Raw genomic sequence first — 20,445 nt, 5'->3', positions numbered from 1 at the left:
CTCTGAATTTGCACCGACGACTTTCCTGATAAAGGCGGGAGGTCAATTTAAGGCGTAGCCCTCGGCTTGCTCAGACCTTAGGGTTCGAGACTCTTAATTTCCGGGCGTGGGATTCGGCTGCATTTGCCCCTTTTCTTTGGCTCTGTCCCTCAAAATCAGCCTGTTTCTGGCCTGTCTTGAAGAGTTGCGGACATGCCTGGGACCCCTGCGCTCCTCTCCTCTCTCCAGGTTAAGAAACCCTTCGGGTTCCTCCTGCAGAGAAGCTTCGGAAGGCGCTTTTCTTCCAGTCTGGAAGTGCGCGCTCCCAGGTGTGCGATACGCGGGGGCTCACGCGGTGAGTTTGTGGTTCTCCAGTAGCCTTCTCTTCTCTCCCCCCTGTGTAAGGGAAGGACAACCGCCCTCTTCGTCCAATTCAGGAGGGATCCCAAAGGGTCGTGACCCGACAGTAAGGCGGTGAACCCTCTCGGTGGCGGGGAGGCGGGAGATTGATCCAGAACGGAAGGGGAAATGCAGGGCATGAAATTTCCTGATCTAAAGCTACCGGGAAGGCAGCTTCGTCTGGAACAGGGTCCTAGGTCGGTGAAGAGCGTGAGGTAGTCCACTTGTGTCCCCGTCTCCACTTTGAGCCAAAAAACAAAGTGGAGCACCGAGTCCTGGTTTCCAGTGAGCAAGGAATCTGCGCCCTCCCTAGGGCGGCGGAGCACTTGAACTTCGGGTGTGAAGGCAGAGCGGTAACCTCAGCACCTAGAGCAGCAACTGCAGGAGAAAAGCGCACATTCTTGCCCCCAAACCTTTTTTTTTTTTTTTAACTTGATTTCTAAAGGAAATCCTATGGAGAATAACATTAAAGCCTGTGAGCTACAAAAACTCTTTGCCTATTGGCGGTTGCCCTGAGGCGAAGGTGAAAAACCTGCGCAAACCGCCTCCGTTGACTTTCGCACTCCATGATCTGTTGAGCAGAAAAATAAAAATAGGCAAACGAAGACGAGTTTCCAGTATTGAAAGAAAACTGCCCTTCAAAAAGAATCGCCAAGAGTGAGGAGGGAGAAATCAAGCGATTGTGAATTCTGCATGAACTTCCCCTGGGTCCTGCGGTTTATACTCGGCTTCTTGGTCCGGTGTCCAAAGGAATCCAGTGCAGGCCTTCAAGGCTGGCTTGGCCTGTGTTGGTTGTTCGATATTTTCAAAGAGCCAAATGTCCTAAGACACATGTTTCAGCCTTTGCTCAGGTACGGCTAAAACATGAAGGCGTGATTAAAGCAGTGGACTGAAATATAGTCGCACAGTGGAGAGGTGCTGAGGCAAAAGGGCTTGAGAGGAGAGAGCGCAGGTCAGGCCCCAGGGAGAGTGCACGCTAGGGCCTGCAGGGAGGGTTCTACTGTTCCTGGGTGGGCCGGAAGTGTGGATCATTCTGAGTGTGTGTGATAAAATAGGAAACAAAACACTTGCCATTTCAACCTTCAGTGACAGTGCTTAGGTTCACCATGTTGTGGAACCATCACCACTATCCGTTTCCGAAGTTTTTCATCACCCCTGACAGAAATCCAGTGCCGCATAAGCAGTCATTCCTGCCTTTTCCCTCCCACCTGCCCCAGGTAACCATTAGTAAACTTTGGCCTCTATGCATTTGCTGTTCTAGAGATTCCAAGTAGGTGGGATCATATAATATTTGTCCTTTTGCGTCTGGCTTATTTCATTCAGCATAATTTTTCTAGGTTCATCCATGTCTTAACACGGATCAGGGTCTCCTTTCTCTTTATGGCTGAATAATATTCCATTGTATGGATATACCACATGTTCTTTATCCACTCCTCTGTTGATGGACACTTGGGTTGTTTACACCTTTTGGCTCTTGTGAATAATCCTGCAATGAGCATTGGTGTACAAGGATCTGTTTGCCTTTCTGCTTTCAATTCTTTGGGGTTATATACCTACTAATGGAGGTGCTGGGTCATTTGGGAATTCTATGGTTAACTTTTTTGAGGAATCATCAAATGGATTTCCACAGAGGTTGTACCATTTTACAATCCCACCAGCAATGGGTGAGGGTTCCAATTTCCCACATCCTCAGCAATGCTTGTTTTCTTGTTTATGCCAAAAGGTTGAGCACTCGACTACTAACTGAAAGGTTTGTGGTTGGAACCCACGCAGAGGCACCTCGGAAGGCAAGTCTGGCGATCTGCTCCTGAAAGATCCAAAACGTCGCCATCTAGTCAATTCTGACTCATAGCGACCCTACAGGACAGAGTAGAGCTGCCCCATAGGCTTTCCAAGGCTGTGATCTTTACAGAAGCAGGCCGCCACATCTTTCTCCCACAGAGGGGCTAGTGGATTCAAACTGCTGACCTTTCAGTTAGCAGCCGAGCGCTTTAGCCAGCGCACCACCAAGTCACAGCCTTCAGAACCCTATGGAGCAGTAGTTCTGCACTGCACTCATGAGATGGTCATGAGTCCTAATCGACTCCATGGCAACTAACACCAAGTGGGGGAATGAATAAGGAGTAATGACATTGAACATCTTTTCATGGAAACACGGATCATTTGTCTGGAACATCAGCGCCCTTAAAGGGGCCACCGAGGCGCTGGTCCGAAGCCCCAGGGTGAGAGCCTTCACAGCTCCTGGGCTGTGGGGAGCTGGAGAGCCCGAGAGGAGCTTAGTTCTGAAAATGGAAACTCTAGCGAACTTTGGGCTCCTGAACCCCGGCGGAGCACAGCACCCCCCTCCCCCTCCCGAAGTCCTAGCTTTCGGGATAAAACTAAGGTCTAACGGTAGCCACAAGCTCCTTTGCCTGAAGGGATTGTTGGTGTTTTCCCCGAGGGCTTTCTCCAGCTGCTGGCAGTCGAATTTCAAATGTAGTTGAATTTCAGATGTTGCAAGCCAAAGTACTTGGAGACTGCAGAGTTTACCATTTTCATGGACGAATTCTTCGGCTAGCTCAGTCACGTGGTTTCCGTAGTGGAGTGGTTATCACGTTCGGCCCAGGTGGGAAGGGTCCCTGTTTAGAAGGCGGGCTAAAACAGATTTCTTTTCCTGAAGGGTTAAGCTTTTGCCAGTAGCCTTTAAGGAGAAAAGAAAAAAAAAAAAAGGACAGGAGGACTTCATTACTGAGTACCTAAGCCAGACCTTATTTCTCTGCGCTAAGTCAGATGGCAGACCAGGACACAATTCTCATCTGGTTCTTGGGAGGCGGGGCAGCAAACGAGACATACTTTATGTTAGTTTTAGTTCCAGAGAGTTGTAAAGGTTCTCTTGGTTCTCTTCTATCACCTGAACCTTCTCCACAGGCTGACACTGAAGAAGAAAACGGCCTCAGGAAGCACCGAGGGAACCCTTCAGGCAAAGGAGACTGAGACTCCCGATATGCCCTGGCTTAGGGTTCCTCGCCTACCCTGGAAACAAGGACCATGGGGCCCCACACGCTGGATTTGACATTTCACATCAAAAGCAAACTGAAGTGGCAGGAACAAGAGAAAGAGATAAGAAAGGCGTTAAAGCTAAGTCTTGAGAGAAATGACCAGTCAAGGCAAATGCAGTGAGCCTTGGTTCGCTTGGTGCTTACTGAGGCCCTTTCCAGGACTTTGCTGCTGCCGGTCGAATTTCGAAATGGGATTGAATTTGGTACATTGAAAGTCACAAAAGGTCAAGAAGGCCACCCTAGAGTTTTCACGGATGTTTCCTTAGGTTACGTGAACCTCAGGGTTTCCGTAGGGAAGTGGTTATCACGTTCGCCTCACACGCGAAAGGTCCCCGGTTCAAAACCGGGCGGAAACATTGCTTGTTTTACTCCTCAGGGCCCATTGCTACTTTTTCCCATTGCTTTAGATCTAGAATCAGACACAAGTCCCGGAAAGTCCCAGAGGGAAATGCACAAACTGTGATGACCCATAGGAAGGTGCAATACCACCAGAAGTACTGCAAGATTTCTGCCACTTTATATGAACCTAAATTTTTTTTTTTAAATCCTAGGGTTCGTCTATGGAAATGGATCCTAAGGGAGTAGAAGCAGGGCGGAAGGAATATAGTGATGGATACCGCTAGGTTTACCGATTGATACAGGTGCACTAGGTAGAAATTCTGGAGCCACTGTATTAGTTTGAGCAGCTGTCAGCAAGTCTACATTGTTCGCTTGAACCAGTTCACCGAAAACTTGCAGCCAAAGGTGGCCTACAGTAAATGAACTTGAAATGGCACAACGTCTTTCATACATTTCTTGTAGTGGAAAATATCTAAAGCCTCGGGGGCATTAGAAAGCTACAGTAAATTTATCATGTAAGACATGGTCATTCGCCCACATCTATAGCCCCAGGTATTATCAGGAAGACGTAACCTTCAAGAAGTCTGTGAGAAATATACTTATAGGAACTGTCCATGCATCCTCAAAGCATTCTGTGGTGGCGATTTTATGAAGGACGGTGGGAACCGCTGCCATTTCCTGGGATTTCTGAAATTAATGGGAGTGTATTTTTTTTTTTTTTAAGGCAGGGTTGCTAAAGACACAGAACGAGCGATTCAGCACTTAACCACTACATCACCAGGGTTTAAATAAATAATAGTACAAGAAAACAAAGTGGAAAAAAAAAAACTTGTCAAAAGCAACTCCAATGCTTCCTCTCTTTCAATCATTACTGAGTTCTCAGTTTCCAAGTAAAGAGGATAGAAGGCTAACTGACGTTGCTCTGTGCCTTTATATAGTAAGATGTAAGGAGCCGAAGCTCGGGGGACATCTTAACACTGATAAAACCCAAAGTGCGTCCCTGAGTGGGCTCGAACCACCAACCTTTCGGTTAACAGCCGAACGCGCTAACCGATTGCGCCACAGAGACCACGGGTAAACTTTTCTTTTTCAACAACGAGTGAACTCCTGTGAAGCGCTAGGTGGTGCCAGAAGATTTCTGCCGAGCCATTTGCGCAAAGCCTCAGAAAACCCGATAGGTTGGGGCGACAAATCCTGTTGTTCGTCGCTTTGACAGCAGTGCGTTTGGGTGAGTCTGAAGCTAGGAGGGCAGCCAAAACGGCCTTCGCCCCTCCTTGCTCCTTGTCCGCCTCAGATGCCAGCGACCCCCGGAGACCCCCGGGTCTGCAACCCCTGTCTGAGCCCAGTGGGGTCCACGACACGGCTGCTCTGCCTTCGCCCGCCCGCCCGCGCCGTGGACACCTCCCGCTCGCCTCGGTTGCGGTCGGTGTGGCGGGAGCGCGGAAAATAAACGGGGAAAGGGGATTGGTGAAGAGGAGCGAAGGAAAAGCTGGGAGGAGTGGAGGAGAACCAGACCCCCAGGAGGCCTGTGCAGAGATTCAGGCGAGGTCCTGGGGAGGAGAGAATGGTTTTTAAGGTGTAGCACAACGGGGAAGGAGGAGCTGAGAGACGGCAGGAAATGGGAGAAAAGCGGAGCACCTGTGGCTGTTCCAGAACAAAACAGTGTGAATGTTTTTCTGTCAATACAGTTTAAGAAGACCAGCTAGGGCTGGTAGGTTTGAGGTGCGTCGTGATCGTATAGTGGTGAGTTCTCTGCGTTGTGGCCGCATTAACTGCGCTTGGAATCCGAGTCTTGGCAGTGTCTGGCGCCATGTTTTGTCACGTACCGGCGCGCTTCTTACGGCTTGGTTTGCATTTCATTCCCGCACTACATCGCTCCCCACCTGCAGCTAGAAGGCAGCAAGCCTTCCAGCTAGGGGTCAGAAGGACAGGAACCTGACAGTGAGCATACCTGGAGCCTGGTTTAAGGGAAACCTTGCGTGCACCCCACATCTGGGCAAAAGGTGAAATGCCTCTCACTCGGCCTTAGAACCTGGAAGGCATTATGCTGAGTGAAATTAGTCAGTTGCAAAAGGACAAATATTGTATAAGACCACTATTATAAGAACTTGAGAAATAGTTTGAACTGAGAAGAAAACATTCTTTTGTGGTTACGAGAGGGAGGAGGGAGGGAGGGAGGGAGGGAGGGTGGGAGAGGGACATTCACTAATGAGATAGTAGATAAGAACTACTTTAGGTGAAGGGAAAGACAGCACACAATACAGGGGAGGTCAGCACAATTGGACTAAACCAAAAGCAAAGAAGTTTCCTGAATAAACTGAATACTTCGAAGGCCAGCGTAGCAGGGGCAGCGGTCTGGGGACCATGGTTTCAGGGGACATCTAAGTCAATTGGCATAATAAAATCTATTAAGAAAACATTCTGCATCCCACTTTGAAGAGTGGAGTCTGGGGTCGTAAACGCTAGCAAGCAGCTACCTAAGATGCATTAATTGGTCTCAACCCACCTAGATCAAAGGAGAATCAAGAACACCAAAGACACTAGGTGATTACCAGCCCAAGAGACAGAAAGGGCCACGTGAACCAGCGACTACATCATCCGGAGACCAGAAGAACTAGATGGTGCCCAGCTGCAACCAATGACTACCCTGACAGGGAACACAACAGAGAACCCCTGAGGGAGCAGGAGAACAGTGGGATGCAGATCCCAAATTCTCGTAACACCAAACTTAATGGTCTGACTGAGACTGGAAAGATCCCGGTGGTCATGGCCCCCAGACCTTCCGTTGGCACAGGACAGGAACCATTCCCGAAGCCAACTCTTCAGACATGGATTGGACTGGACAACGGGTTTGAGAGGGATGCTGGTGAGGAGTGAGGTTCTTGGATCAGGTTGGCACTTGAGATTATGTTCGTATCTCCTGCCTGCAGGGGAGATGAGAGGGTGGAGGGATTAGAAGCTGGTGAAAAGGACATGAAAAGAGAGAGTGGAGGAAGCGAGCGGGCTGTCTCATTAGGGGGAGAGTAATTGGCAGTGTGTAGCAAGGTGCATATGGGTTTTTGTGTGAGAGACTGACTTGATTTGTAAACGTTCACTTGAACCACAATAAAAATTGTTAAAAAATAAAATAAAATAAACGGATGCTGATATAGCAGAGCATTCTGGAAAGAGATGAAAAAAATTCACGTGAATATTTTCTGTGTGATTATCATTGTGATAAACAGGTAAATTTAAAATTTTCTACTTTTGTTTATCAATTGTAGTGTTTTCTTTTTCTTCTGTTTTTTGAAAATGGAAAACATCACATGGTTTAAAAATCAAAACATTATAAAAAAGGTAATATTTAGCAAAGTCTCACCATCATGCCTATATAGCTTAAACCACATTCCCTAGATGAAAACTTTTTTATTACCTTCTGGTATATCCTTCCTGAAAAATAAGCAAGTATTAATAATAAGTACAAACACTTCTATCTACTCCTTTCTTAAAGAAAACGTAGATTACTGTATACATTTTTTCACTTCTTGCTTTGCTTTTTTTCACATAAACAATTTATCCTAGCAATAACTCAGCAGCAGTCCATAGAGACCCTCATGTTCAGGCCGCGTAGAACTTCATTACGCGTGTGCGTGACCAGATCATTCTTTAATGTCCTATATGCAGTCTAACCATTTTGAAATCATTAGCCCAAGAAATCCAACTCACTTTTCGAAGGCACAAACTAACCTTAAGAAGAAGAAAGGCAATTTTGTCTGCCAAAGGAATGCATGATAATAATCTCTTTGTAAGGTATTGAAACTATGTGTATAATTTGAATACAAAGTTTACATCTATTACACACATATTTAGTGTTGTGGTGTTTTGTGTTCATAAATGAAATAATGAGACAATACTGTAAGGCAACTTGAATACACCTGCCCTGTGACACAGCAATGGGTGCCCCTGGATATCTTGATATATTTACATGTAGGAAAAGCCCAAACCAATTCTCACTTCTCTAACACCAAATATTTATTGATCATCCCAAATCTACTGAGACTGGAGGACCCCGGTGGTCATGGCCTCCAGACCTTCTGTTGGCCCAGGACAGGAACCATTCCCGAAGCCAACTCTTCAGACATGGATTGGACTGGACAATGGGTTGGAGAGGGATGCTGATGAGGAGTGAGATTCTTGGATCAGGTTGGCACTTGAGATTAAGTTGGCATCTCCTGCCTGCAGGGGAGATGAGAGGGTGGAGGGGTTAGAAGCTGGCAAAAAGGACATGAAAAAAGAGAGTGGAGGAAGAGAACGGGCTGAAAAAAAGCAAAGCAAGAAGTGCAAAAATGTACTACTATCAATTCAATTCTCTTCCACTTTTATTCTGACACCAGGTGCACATGCAGCATCTTCCTCTGACCCTAACGAACCATCTGGAGCTAGAGCAGACCTCACAAGTATAGGGCACAGACACCAGCTGCAACCTTGGGAGTCCTCGTGACCCACTCACTTCTGACCTGCTGGCTTCATACTTAGAAGTTCCCTCTACCCCTTCAGGATACCAGCCCTAAGCTTGGAGGTGCTCATTCCCCTCACTTCTGACCTACTGGCTCTCACTACCACCTTGGGTTTGATAATTCACTGGAATGAGTCACAGAACTCACAGAAAGTCCTGTACTTACAGTTACAGTTTTATAGCAAAAAGGATACAAAGGAGGAGACACATACGGAAGGACTGGGAAGGTTCTGAACATGCAGAGTCCTTGTTTCCAAAAGGGTGCACTACCCTTCCATGTGCATAGATGTCTCTCACCAACCAGGAAGCCCATGGAGCTTCTGTGTCCACAGCCTTTTTCTAAGCCTCACTACTTAGGTATGGCTGATTGAATTTTCCCCCAGCTTCTGCACCCCTCACCCCAGGTTGGTTGATAAAAGGAGGTCCTCTTTCTAGCCTTGCCAGCTCCCACTTGAGTCACCTTATTAGCATAAACCCTCAAGTGTGGTCCGGAGGCCTATAGAAAAAAAAAAAGGCACCTCAATTACTCAGCAAATTCCAACCATTTAAAGTTATGTCAAGGTGCACTGGAGAAACAGTGGGTAAGTGCTGGGCTTCTAACCAAAGGCTTGATGGTTTGAACACACCAGCCACTCCGAGGAAGAAAGATGGAGCAGTGGGTGTCTGTAAAGATTTCCATCCTTGGAAGCCCTACTGGGCTGTTCTACCCTGTCCTATAGAGTTACTAGGAGTCAGAATCAACCTTGACAGGAAGGTGTTTAGTTTTTTGTTTGCTTGTCTTTGGTTTAGAGTTATCTTCGAGAAACCAAGGACAAAGAGTACTTTCTTTGAATGAAGTTAAATCTTTACTGCGCTACAAAACAAATAAAAAATTGTGAAGTTTCTCGGTCATGATACATTGGGAAATTGGAATGTAATGGACGTGGCCAAGCTCTCAGAAAACAGACTGTGGCTGTGTAAGTGCCAGAGCCCTGTCTTGTAGCCTCAACAGCACGTGGCCGATTTTGAGTCACAGCAAATGTGGTTAGTCTGGTTTGTCTGAGCGTATAAGTGTTAAACAAGGTTAATTGTTTTTTGTTGTGTATCTAAGAAATATGTTTGTTGTAAGAAAAACTTACCAAAAAGAAATGTATAAAGAAGAAAATGAGAGTTCTTCTGCCTGCCGAAACTACTCCCCAGATAAGACACTGCTGAGACACCTTTCTGTATTACACATAGGAATTTGTGGTGGCTTTCTTTTTTTGGAGTATAATAGGTGCTGTTTGGACAAGGTGCCCCGGAACACCCAAGTCCTACCCTGACCATCGTCTGCCCTTCCTGGGCAATGCGAAATGGGTGGAGGCAAGGAAAAGGAAAATAACACTGTTGTTTGCAGAAATTTCACCTTGGGGCAGGAAACTCTGGCAAATGAGGCAGAGTATAGGATTTATGACAGAGGTTTAAAGAGCTGTGCCATCGCCTGATACCCAAAGTGGATTTTACCTCAATTTCCTGAGATGCGAATGAAATAATAGAAGTCAATAAAAGGAGAGATGCAGAGAGAAAGCAAGATGGATGAGTCCACTCACAGCGGTCAAGGATCCTCAAGTCGCCTCTGATAGAGGACTGCCTTGAGATTAGTAGTGGAAACTATGGATGTTAAATGAGCGTTTACAAAGCTCTTTTTTTTATTATTATTGAGATACTTATGCACTGTCCCTAAGATTCGGCAAGAGATTTGTTCTTTTTTTTTTTTTAATTGAAATGATCATAGACATGAGAAAAAAACTTTTTTTTTTTTTTTTTATGAGTCAGAATCGACTTCCTTGGGGCTGTGGATTTGGGGATTCTTTTTTTTTTTTTTTTTTTTTTTTTACCGCCCTACGAGTGGAAAGACTTGTGGTGGTTCCATGGTGTAATGGTGAGCACTCTGGACTCTGAATCCAGCGATCCGAGTTCAAGTCTCGGTGGAACCTTAGTGTTTCCTTTAAATGAAGGATTAAAGAAAAAAAAACCTCTTTAAATGGGGAATTGAACTTGTTACTCCCCTTTCCGCGTCCTGCCTCTGATCCTCTTTTAGCAGCTAGAAGGGTTTGGGGCCCGGAGGGAAGAAGCGCGAGCTGCTCCAGATCCCATCTCTCCTCCTGCTCCCCGTGGGCTTTTCTGCCTCGTGGCCCGGTCTCCTTTTCCACTAGTAACCCTCGTGGCGTAGTGGTTAAGTGCTATGGCTACTAACCAAAGGGTCCGCAGTTCAAATTCGCCAGGTTCTCCTTGGAAACTCAATGGGGCACTTCTACTCTGTCCTATAAGGTCGCTATGAGTCGGAATCCACTAGTTGGCACTGGGTCCTCTTCAGGAACTGAGGTCCCAGAAACCCTCAGAAAATACCTGAAGAAGGAGGAGAGACTCCAAAGAACAGAGAAGAGAATTGGAAAGAAAAAAGGGAGGAACTAGGGAATGGAACATAGAGGAACTGGGCGTTCCCAGCAGGGGTTTCAGTTGCTGGGTGTGGACCACCTATGCTGCTCACTCAGGAGCGCCCCCATCGCTTCCTGTCCCACCGGAGAACCCGGTTCTACGGATAAACCTCAAAGCTGCTTGCCTGGCATTTGTTCTTGCAAAGTTTCCCTTCAGTGTGTGGACGTGTGAAGTGGATTAAGTTAGTTGGCAAGTGAGTGGAAGGCAAGTGAAGGGCCTTGTGGGCTCCCTTGCTGTTGACTAGCAGGTGATGCACCCATCCACCACCCTTATGCACAGCTTTTTTCCCCTTGCAGGCTGTCTGCAGGGCCTCGAGTGGAAAACTGGGACATCAAGGCATAAGAATATTTCTTTAGAGATGAAGAGCAGTAGAGTCAGATGATGGGTTATATGGGTTATATGGGTTATTGTTTTGTAAATGTGATAATTATGGCAGTTTGGGAAATTCAGGTAATTCAGGATGTTGAACTAGTCTGGGATACTGACTGGCTCTCTAAAAGAGTCAGTCCTGGAGGAATTATAGGATTAAGAGGGAAACATTACTTCCAGGAAGTATGAAGAATTGTAAACCTTTTGAGAGACTGCAAGGGAGCCCAGGTGGTGCAAAGGTTAAGCACTCGGCTGCTTAACTGCTCAGCTGGCTGTTCGGGCCTATTCAGAGGCTCCAGAGGAGAAAGATCTGGCGATCTGCTCCCTTAAAGATTGAAGGAAAACTAAACCCGTTCCCGATGACTTCCTTCTGACTCATCAAAACCTTACAGGACAGGATAAGAACTACCCCCATAGGGTTTCCAAGGCCACATCTTAATTGCACAGAGGGCTGGAGAGTTCCAACTGCTGACCTCTTGGTTAAAAGCCAAACACTTATCTACTGCACCAGCAAGGATCCTTCCATAAAGATCATAACCTAGGAAACCCTATGGGCAGGTCTACTCTGTCTCATGGAGTTGCCATGATTCGAGATCGATCACACGGCACCCCACAACTACAACAACAAAGAGACTATGGGCTATTTTGAGCCATTGTGTGAAAGGTCAGGTGCAGATGTAGCAGACATAGGACAAGATGGAGAAAAGCATTTGAAGTTTTGTGCTTACGTCTCACTCCAATGGCCTGGGTCAGTCACTTCTTGATCCTTCAAGAAAGAATCAGGTACATTGAAACCACCAAAGTGGTAGCTCTGATATGATATCCAGGGACTACACAGCTTTGCTGAAGAAAAGAGTTGATGAAAATGGTGTGGACAAACTACATGCCCCCAGGTATGCCTTTTCCAGAGTCTCCTCCTCCAAACCTCCAGAGCCAAGGATTGCCATGGCCTCCTCCCAGTGCTGCTTAACCATAAGCTTTAAAAACCATACCCTGATGTGCAGATTTACCCGGTGGAGTGTTAAAAATGCAGGAGTGAGAAAAGTGATTTTCCTGTACATGTTGCTAACCACTTACGGCTCATTTTTGTCTGTAATTTTACCAAGAGTAGCAGAGCATCAGGAAGGAAGGTCTCAGGCCCCTCTGCACAGCTCTCCTCTTCTTCAGAATTTCCTCTGCCACAAACCTCCCTCTTCTTTGGGCACCAGAGGCCTCCCCCACAGGGTATCTGCCCAGCCCATGGCTTCTCTCTTTTCAGGAAATTTCATTTCTTGTTCCCCACTCCATAGTGAGACATGGTCCATAGGTCAGTTCAAGTTCTAAGTTTAAATCAATGACCAAAGGACACTTCAGATTCCAGGCATTGGTGAGGTTTAGAAAAGATAAAAGTAACAACGGTTTGTATTTCAAGTATATAAAACTGCAGAGACCCACCCACCTTACCTGTCATTTCAAAGACCAGGTCTGGCCATGTGGTTCCTGCTCTGCATGCCCAATACTAACCCCTACAGGATCACCACTCGTCCCAGTTCAGATGGACCCAACGTGCCTGTTCAGATCGACTCCTTAATGTTTTCTGCTCCGGAAATAACTCCAGGTGTATAGTTCTCATCTTCCTTTCCCGCTCCTGAGTGGGACGGCAAAATGACTTGTGCTGGTGGTGCAACGGATAATCCAGCAGAGCAGGAAGTGGAACTGTTTTGGGCACATGAAGGAGGGAGGGGGACAAGTAATTCGTGTTGTGCATGGGCCTGGAATCGAACCCGGGTTTCCCTCGTGGGAGGCGAGAATTCTACCACTGAACCACCAATGCTTGTGCACGGGTGCTTCCTCTACTTATAGTCCTATGGCTATTCAGAAAACGACTCCCACGGGACTTGGAAAAAGCAGTTCTAAAATGGATTTAAACAGTATTCTCTTTGGAAGAAACAGTTAACACACATAAAAGACGCCCAGAATGCAGGGTTTCAGGCAACACTCTAAATTAAAGTTATTGCATTCAAATAAAATGATTCGCCTTAAAAGAGACTAATTCGGAAATTGGCTCTTCCCAACTGAATGATACCCGTTGCCCTCGAATCGATTCCCACTCATACAAGAGCAACCCTTTAGAACAGAGTAGGGCTGCCCGGTAGGGTTTCCAAGAAGCATCTGGTGGATTCAAATTGCGGAATTGGTTACTGAAGGTATTTCAGAGCATAGGAAAGGATGGAGTACTACCAAACTCATTCTATGAAGCCACCATATCCATGATACCAAAACCAGGTAAAGACACCACAAGAAAAGAAAATTATAGACGTATATCCCTCATGAACATAGATGCAAAAATCCTCAACAAAATTCTAGCCAATAGAATCCAACAACACATCAAAAAAATAATTCACCCTGATCAAGTGGGATTTATACCAGGTATGCAAGGCTGGTTTAATATCAGAAAAACCATTAATGTAATCCATCACATAAATAAAACAAAAGATAAAAACCACATGATCTTATCAATTGATGCAGAAAAGACATTTGACAAAGTCCAACACCCATTTATGATAAAAACTCTTACCAAAATAGGAATTGAAGGAAAATTCCTCAACATAATAAAGGGCATCTATGCAAAGCCAACAGCCAATATCACTCTAAATGGAGAGAACCTGAAAGCATTTCCCTTGACAACGGGAACCAGACAAGGATGCCCTTTATCACCGCTCTTATTCAACATCGTACTTGAAGTCCTAGCCAGGGCAATTAGGCTAGACAAAGAAATAAAGAGTATCTGGATTGGCAAGGAGGAAGTAAAGTTATCACTATTTGCAGATGACATGATCTTATACACAGAAAACCCTAAGGAATCCTCCAGAAAACTACTGAAACTAATAGAAGAGTTTGGCAGAGTCTCAGGTTATAAAATAAACATACAAAAATCACTTGGATTCCTCTACATCAACAAAAAGAACACCGAAGAGGAAATAACCAAATCACTACCATTCACAGTAGCCCCCAAGAATATAAAATACTTAGGAATAAATCTTACCAAGGATGTAAAAGACCTATACAAAGAAAACTACAAAGCTCCACTACAAGAAATTCAAAAGGACATACTTAAGTGGAAAAACATACCTTGCTCATGGATAGGAAGACTTAACATAGTAAAAATGTCTATTCTACCAAAAGCCATCTATACATATAACGCACTTCCAATCCAAATTCCAATGTCATATTTTAAGGGGATAGAGAAACAAATTACCAATTTCACATGGAAGGGAAAGAACCCCCGGATAAGCAAAGCATTCCTGAAAAAGAAGAAGAAAGTGGGAGGTCTCACTCTACCTGATTTCAGAACCTATTTTAGAGCCACAGTAGTCAAAACAGCCTGGTACTGGTGCAACAACAGGCACATAGACCAATGGAACAGAATTGAGAACCCAGATATAAATCCATCCACATATGAGCAGCTGATATTTGACAAAGGACCAGTGTCAGTTAATTGGGGAAAAGATAGTCTTTTTAACAAATGGTGCTGGCGTAACTGGATATCCATTTGCAAAAGAATGAAACAGGACCCATACCTCACACCATGCACAAAAACTAACTCCAAGTGGATCAAAGACTAAAACGATAAAGATCATGGAAGAAAAAATAGGGACAACCCTAGGAGCCCTAATACAAGACATAAACAGAATACAAAACATTACCAGAAATGATGAAGAGAAACCAGATAACTGGGAGCTCCTAAAAATCAAACACCTATGCTCAACTAAAGACTTCACCAAAGGAGTAAAAAGACCACCTACAGACTGGGAAAGAATTTTCAGCTATGACATCTCCGACCAGCGCCTGATCTCTAAAATCTACATGATTTTGTCAAAACTCAACCACAAAAAGACAAACAACCCAATCAAGAAGTCGGCAAAGGATATGAACACACATTTCACTAAAGAAGATATTCAGGCAGCCAACAGATACATGAGAAAATGCTCTCGATCATGAGCCATTAGAGAAATGCAAATTAAAACTACGGTGAGATTCCATCTCACACCAACAAGGCTGGCATTAATCCAAAAAACACAAAATAATAAATGTTGGAAAGGCTGCGGAGAGATTGGAACTCTTATACACTGCTGGTGGGAATGTAAAATGGTACAACCACTTTGGAAATCTATCTGGCGTTATCTTAAACAGTTAGAAATAGAACGACCATACAACCCAGAAATCCCACTCCTCGGAATATACCCTAGAGATACAAGAGCCTTCACACAAACAGATATATGCACACCCATGTTTATTGCAGCTCTGTTTACAATAGCAAAAAGCTGGAAGCAACCAAGGTGTCCATCAACGGATGAATGGGTAAATAAATTGTGGTATATTCACACAATGGAATACTACGCATCGATAAAGAACAGTGACGAGTCTGTGAAACATTTCATAACGTGGAGGAACCTGAAAGGCATTATGCTGAGCGAAATTAGTCAGAGGCAAAAGGACAAATATTGTATAAGACCACTATTATAAAATCTTGAGAAATAGAAAAAATGGAGAAGAACACATACTTTTGTGGTTACGAAGGGGGGAGGGAGGGAGGGAGGGAGAGGGTTTTTTATTGATTAATCAGTAGATAAGAACTGCTTTGGGTGAAGGGAAAGACAACACTCAATACATGGAAGGTCAGCTCAATTGCACTGGACCAAAAGCAAAGAGGTTTCCGGGATAAAATGAATGCTTCAAAGGTCAGCGGAGCAGGGGCGGGGGTCTGGGGAACATGGTTTGAGGGGACTTCTAAGTCAATTGGCAAAATAATTCTATTATGAAAACATTCTGCATCCCACTTTGAAATGTGGCGTCTGGGGTCTCAAATGCTAACAAGTGGCCATCTAAGATGCATCAATTGGTCTCAACCCACCTGGAGCAAAGGAAAATGAAGAACACCAAGATCACACGACAACTAAGAGCCCAAGAGACAGAAAGGGCCACAGGAACCAGAGACCTACATCATCCTGAGACCAGAAGAACTAGTTGGTGCCCGGCCACAATAGATGACTGCCCTGACAGGGAGCACAACAGAGAACTCCTGAGGGAACAGGAGATCAGTGGGATGCAGACCCCAAATTCTCATAAAAAGACCATACTTAATGGTCTGACTGAGACTAGAGGAATCCCGGCGGCCATGGTCCCCAAACCTTCTGTTGGCACAGGACAGGAACCATCCCCGAAGACAACTCGTTAGACATGAAAGGGACTGGTCAGCGGGTGGGAGAGAGATGCTGATGAAGAGTGAGCTAATGATATCAGGTGGACACTTGAGAGTGTGTTGACAACTCTTGTCTGGAGGGGGGATGGGAGGATAGAGAGAGAGGGAAGCTGGCAAAATTGTCACGAAAGGAGAGACTGAAAGGGCTGACTCAATAGGGGGAGAGCAAGTGGGAGTATGGAGAAAGATGTACGTAAACTTATATGTGACAGACTGGATTTGTAAACGTTCACTTGAAGCTTAATAAAAGTTAATAAAAAAAAAAAAAAGAGAGAGACTAATTCGGAAACTGGCTCTTCCCAACTGCATAATACCTGTTGCCCTCAAATCGATTCCCACTCATACGAGAGCAACCCTTTAGGACAGAGTAGGGCTGCCCGGTAGGGTTTCCAAGAAGCATTTGGTGGATTCAAATTGCGGAATTGGTTACTAGCTAGGCTCTTAACCAGGGCGTCACCCGGGCTCCACGGGGACGATAGGCCTTGTCTTAGTTTCTTAGGGCCCCTGTATCAAGAATATCACAAGGAGAAGGCCTTCATGGACAGGAATTTATTTTCTCATATTTTCAGAGGCTAGAAGTCCGAATATAGGACCCTGGCTCTGGGAGAAGGCTCTGTCTGTGAGCTCTGGGAAAAAATCCTTGTCTCTTTCAGCTTCTCTTCCTTGGTTTCTTGGTAATCTCCGAGTGGCATCAGTCTTTCTCCATCTGTGCTTCCTTGCTTCAAGGCCTAATCTGCTCTTTTTATATCTCAAAATTGATTGGTTTAAGACGCAGCCTATAGTGATTCCGCCTCATTAACATAACAAAGGAAACTATTCCCAATTGGAATTACAAACACAATATAGGGGTTAGGCTTTACACCACAAATCTTTGCCTGACACAATACAAACCATAGGAAACCTCAGTACAAAAACATCAGAAATCACTGAGTCTCTTGTATCTGGTCCTAAATCTGCATGAACCTAAGGAATCCGCATTTATTCACTGGCTGATGCAACCTCTTTGCCCCCTGATTGTTTGGTGCCTCCCATGGCTTTCCTTCCAAGCTTGAGATGGGTTCCAGTTCTTTCCCAGACAGGTATTCAGTACCCAGTGGTGGTTCAGGAGGCTGGATGTTTGGGGATGTGTCTGAGGTACTGCAGGAGGTCTGGGTGATTCTTGAGCTTCTCTTCTCTGATGCCCCTTTTGAGTCCCTGAAAAAGACCAAAGATTGAAAGGTCCTGTTTTTAGCAGCTGTTTGAATGGACACAGGAAATGCAGGGTGGAGAGGAGTGTGCTGTCACATTGTAGGGAGAGCAAATAGGGTCATATAACCATGTGTGTATAAGTTTTTGTAGGAGAAACTGACTTGAATTGTAAACTTTCCCTTAAAGCACACACACACACAAAAAGTCCTGTTTTTAACAGTTATATGTTACAAAGACCTACAAAACAGCAAGTAAGTGAGAATGCACTCCAAGATTTCTCCCTTTAACCACTCCTCTTTAGTCACCCAAGGATGTCGGTTCAGGGAAAAACAAGGCTATTGGGGATGTTATGATCTAGGCAGGCAACTTGAATTTGGAACGCTGGTGGTTCAATGGCTGTACAGGTGCACTCAATTTTGATTCCTGGCCAATGCGTGGTTCGTATTCTTTCCACCACAGTTCATTTACCACATCTGGGTGCAACTGCACAAGTTTTTATTGTGCATACCAGACCAGAACAGCAACTGTTTTTCTACCTCCGCTGGAACTTAATTTCATACACAAAGCTAGTCTACTCTGACATAAAGCAGCTTCAGTGAGGAAGTTGTGGAGAACCAGGCAGTGATATTAGAATAAAAGATATTCAAGAGTTTGCCTACACAGTAGTTTTGTAGCCTGGGTGGCCAGGGTGTGACGCTGAAGGAATTAGTGCTTGGCCTGAAGTGCAATAAGCACCCCTGCAGCGTATCTTACAAGCTGGGAAGTAAGTTCTGCTGTGTTACAGTAGCATGAGACATTTAGAAATAATATTCTTGTCACATTTGCCTATTCTCCTGGCACATACAGGGAGCCCAGGCAAAGAATCATAACTTCACTGTTGATCCGTGATTCGCATGGTGGGCCTTGGACTGGGCACTGTGCTCATCACACAGTGTGGAGCAAGCAACTGAACCTCCAAGAAAGAGAGTAGCTCTGAGGTGGTACAGATACCTAGTCGCGGTAAAGATGTTAGAGACTAAGGCCTTAGGGTCCCGGGAAGGGTGAGGATTGTGGATAACAATCCTAACAGAGCTGGCAGGAAGTAGTCAGTAAGACCCTTAGGCCAGAGCCTGGATGAATCAAGAGCCAGTGATCTCCAAGGACACCAGCTGCGTGTGCTAAGCAGCTCTCTGCAGCGTCATTTGATGCCAGAGAGTAGTGGGGCACCCAAGGAGGAGAGAAGAGAAGCTGAGCAAAGCGCTGGCAGCTGCAGTGGCCCTGTCTAGATAGAAATAAGCATGTACAGAGACAAAGCGGGAGAGAAGGGTGGGTAGAAGCAGTGAGACTCTGCCTGGATCTGTACACCACATAGCATAAGTGTATTTATTAAAACGGTCAGCTTATGTTTGCAGGTAGAAATATAGATTAGGCTTTTGACTGGAGTATATATAAATATTGACTTTAAGAAAGGTGTTAAATAGTTACTGTGGAGTTGATTATGATTCATGGCGACCCCATGTGTGCAGAGTAGAAGTGCTCCATAGGGTTTTCAAGGCTGTGACCTTTGGGAAGTAGCTCACCTGTCTTCTGAGGCGCCTCTGGCTGTGTTCAGACTGCCTAGTTGAACACTTAGCTCTTTGTGCCAACCAGGGACTCCTTTAAAAAGGCCAAAATGATGGGGGTAGGTCAAAGGGACACAGGAGGCAATTGAAAGAGCTTCCAATGGCCCAACTAAAATAATAGGCACAATATAAACTCAGTAGTATTAGATTTTTTTTTTTGTTTAGTATTAGATTAACCCAGAGTATAAAATATATATTCACGAGTTCGTATTAATAGAAACAAATGATTGAATAAGTAAATATAAATGCCCCCCATTGTCATAAGAATAGGCTAACATCCCTTGCAGAAGAATCCCAAATAATTTAGGGTGTAGTGGTTAAATGCTACGGCTGCTAACCAAAGGGTGAGGAGTTCAAATCCACCAGGCGCTCCTTGGAAACTCTATGGGGCAGTTCTATAGGGTCGCTATGAGTTGGAATCGACTCGACAGCACTGGGTTTGATTTTTTTGGTTTTGGGCTCAGGGAGGTGTGGCACAAAACCCACTACTTAAATGTGGCTACTCACAGTGACTTTCTTCCAAAGAAACAGTCTGGAAAAGGGGGGGAGGGTCGTGTGGGGAAGAGCACCTTTACAACGAAGACCTGAGGCATGCTGCCTCAACCAGGTGACCAAGATTAACAACAACAGTGGTAAGTCATGTGGATTTGATGTGACGGAATAGCGTTTTACCACACCAAACCCATACTCTCAGTCTCATCATGAGGAAAACATCAGATAAAACCCAATTGAGGGACGTTCTTCAAAATACCTGACCAGTACTCCTCAGAACTGTGTAGCCATCATACACAAGGAAAGTTTGAGGAATTGTTACAGTTAAGAGGAGCTTAAGGAGACATGACAACTAAATGTAATGATGTATCCTGGAACAGAAAAAGGATATTAAGCAAAAGCTAAGGATACCTGAATAAAATATGTACTTCAGTTCATAATAATGTATCCACATTGGTTCATTAATTGTGTCAAATGTACCATCTAAGACATTAATAATAGGGGAAACTGGTTGTGAAATATATGTGAATTTTCAATGCTATCGCCGAGCTTCTCTGTACATATAAATGTATTCTAGCATAAAATACTTGTTTAAAAAGTAGAAGCAAAAATATAGTTAAACCAATTAAAAGTGAAGAGGCTCTCTTCTCAAAAGAGGATTTTTTAATACTCAAAAGGCGTAAGAAAAGACCTGCAACATCATTACTCACAATAGAAGCAAAAATTTAAGTCACCATGGTATACCATCATACACCCACCAGAATGGGTAAAACGTAAAAAAAAAAGTGAACACCAGGTGCTGAGAAAAGAGTGGATTAACGGCATCTCTTGTTGCTGTTGAAGCTG

General features: G+C 44.8%; 3 non-coding genes across 3 annotated transcripts; 2 read left to right on the top strand and 1 right to left on the bottom strand.

Annotated features, from left to right (window-relative positions):
• Positions 1 to 3,699: 3,699 nt before the first annotated feature.
• Positions 3,700 to 3,772, top strand: TRNAV-CAC (transfer RNA valine (anticodon CAC)). Its single transcript has one exon. It is a non-coding gene; the product is annotated as a tRNA-Val (tRNA).
• A 978-nt stretch (positions 3,773 to 4,750) lies between these two features.
• TRNAN-GUU (transfer RNA asparagine (anticodon GUU)) lies at positions 4,751 to 4,824 on the bottom strand. The gene has a single exon. It is a non-coding gene; the product is annotated as a tRNA-Asn (tRNA).
• A 5,309-nt stretch (positions 4,825 to 10,133) lies between these two features.
• On the top strand, positions 10,134 to 10,205 carry TRNAQ-CUG (transfer RNA glutamine (anticodon CUG)). The gene has a single exon. It is a non-coding gene; the product is annotated as a tRNA-Gln (tRNA).
• The last annotated feature ends 10,240 nt before the right edge of the window (positions 10,206 to 20,445 follow it).

The sequence above is a fragment of the Loxodonta africana genome, chromosome 3 (assembly GCF_030014295.1).
Source record: "Loxodonta africana isolate mLoxAfr1 chromosome 3, mLoxAfr1.hap2, whole genome shotgun sequence".
Lineage (NCBI taxonomy): Eukaryota > Metazoa > Chordata > Mammalia > Proboscidea > Elephantidae > Loxodonta > Loxodonta africana.
This window is presented reverse-complemented; position numbering and strand designations above follow the sequence as displayed.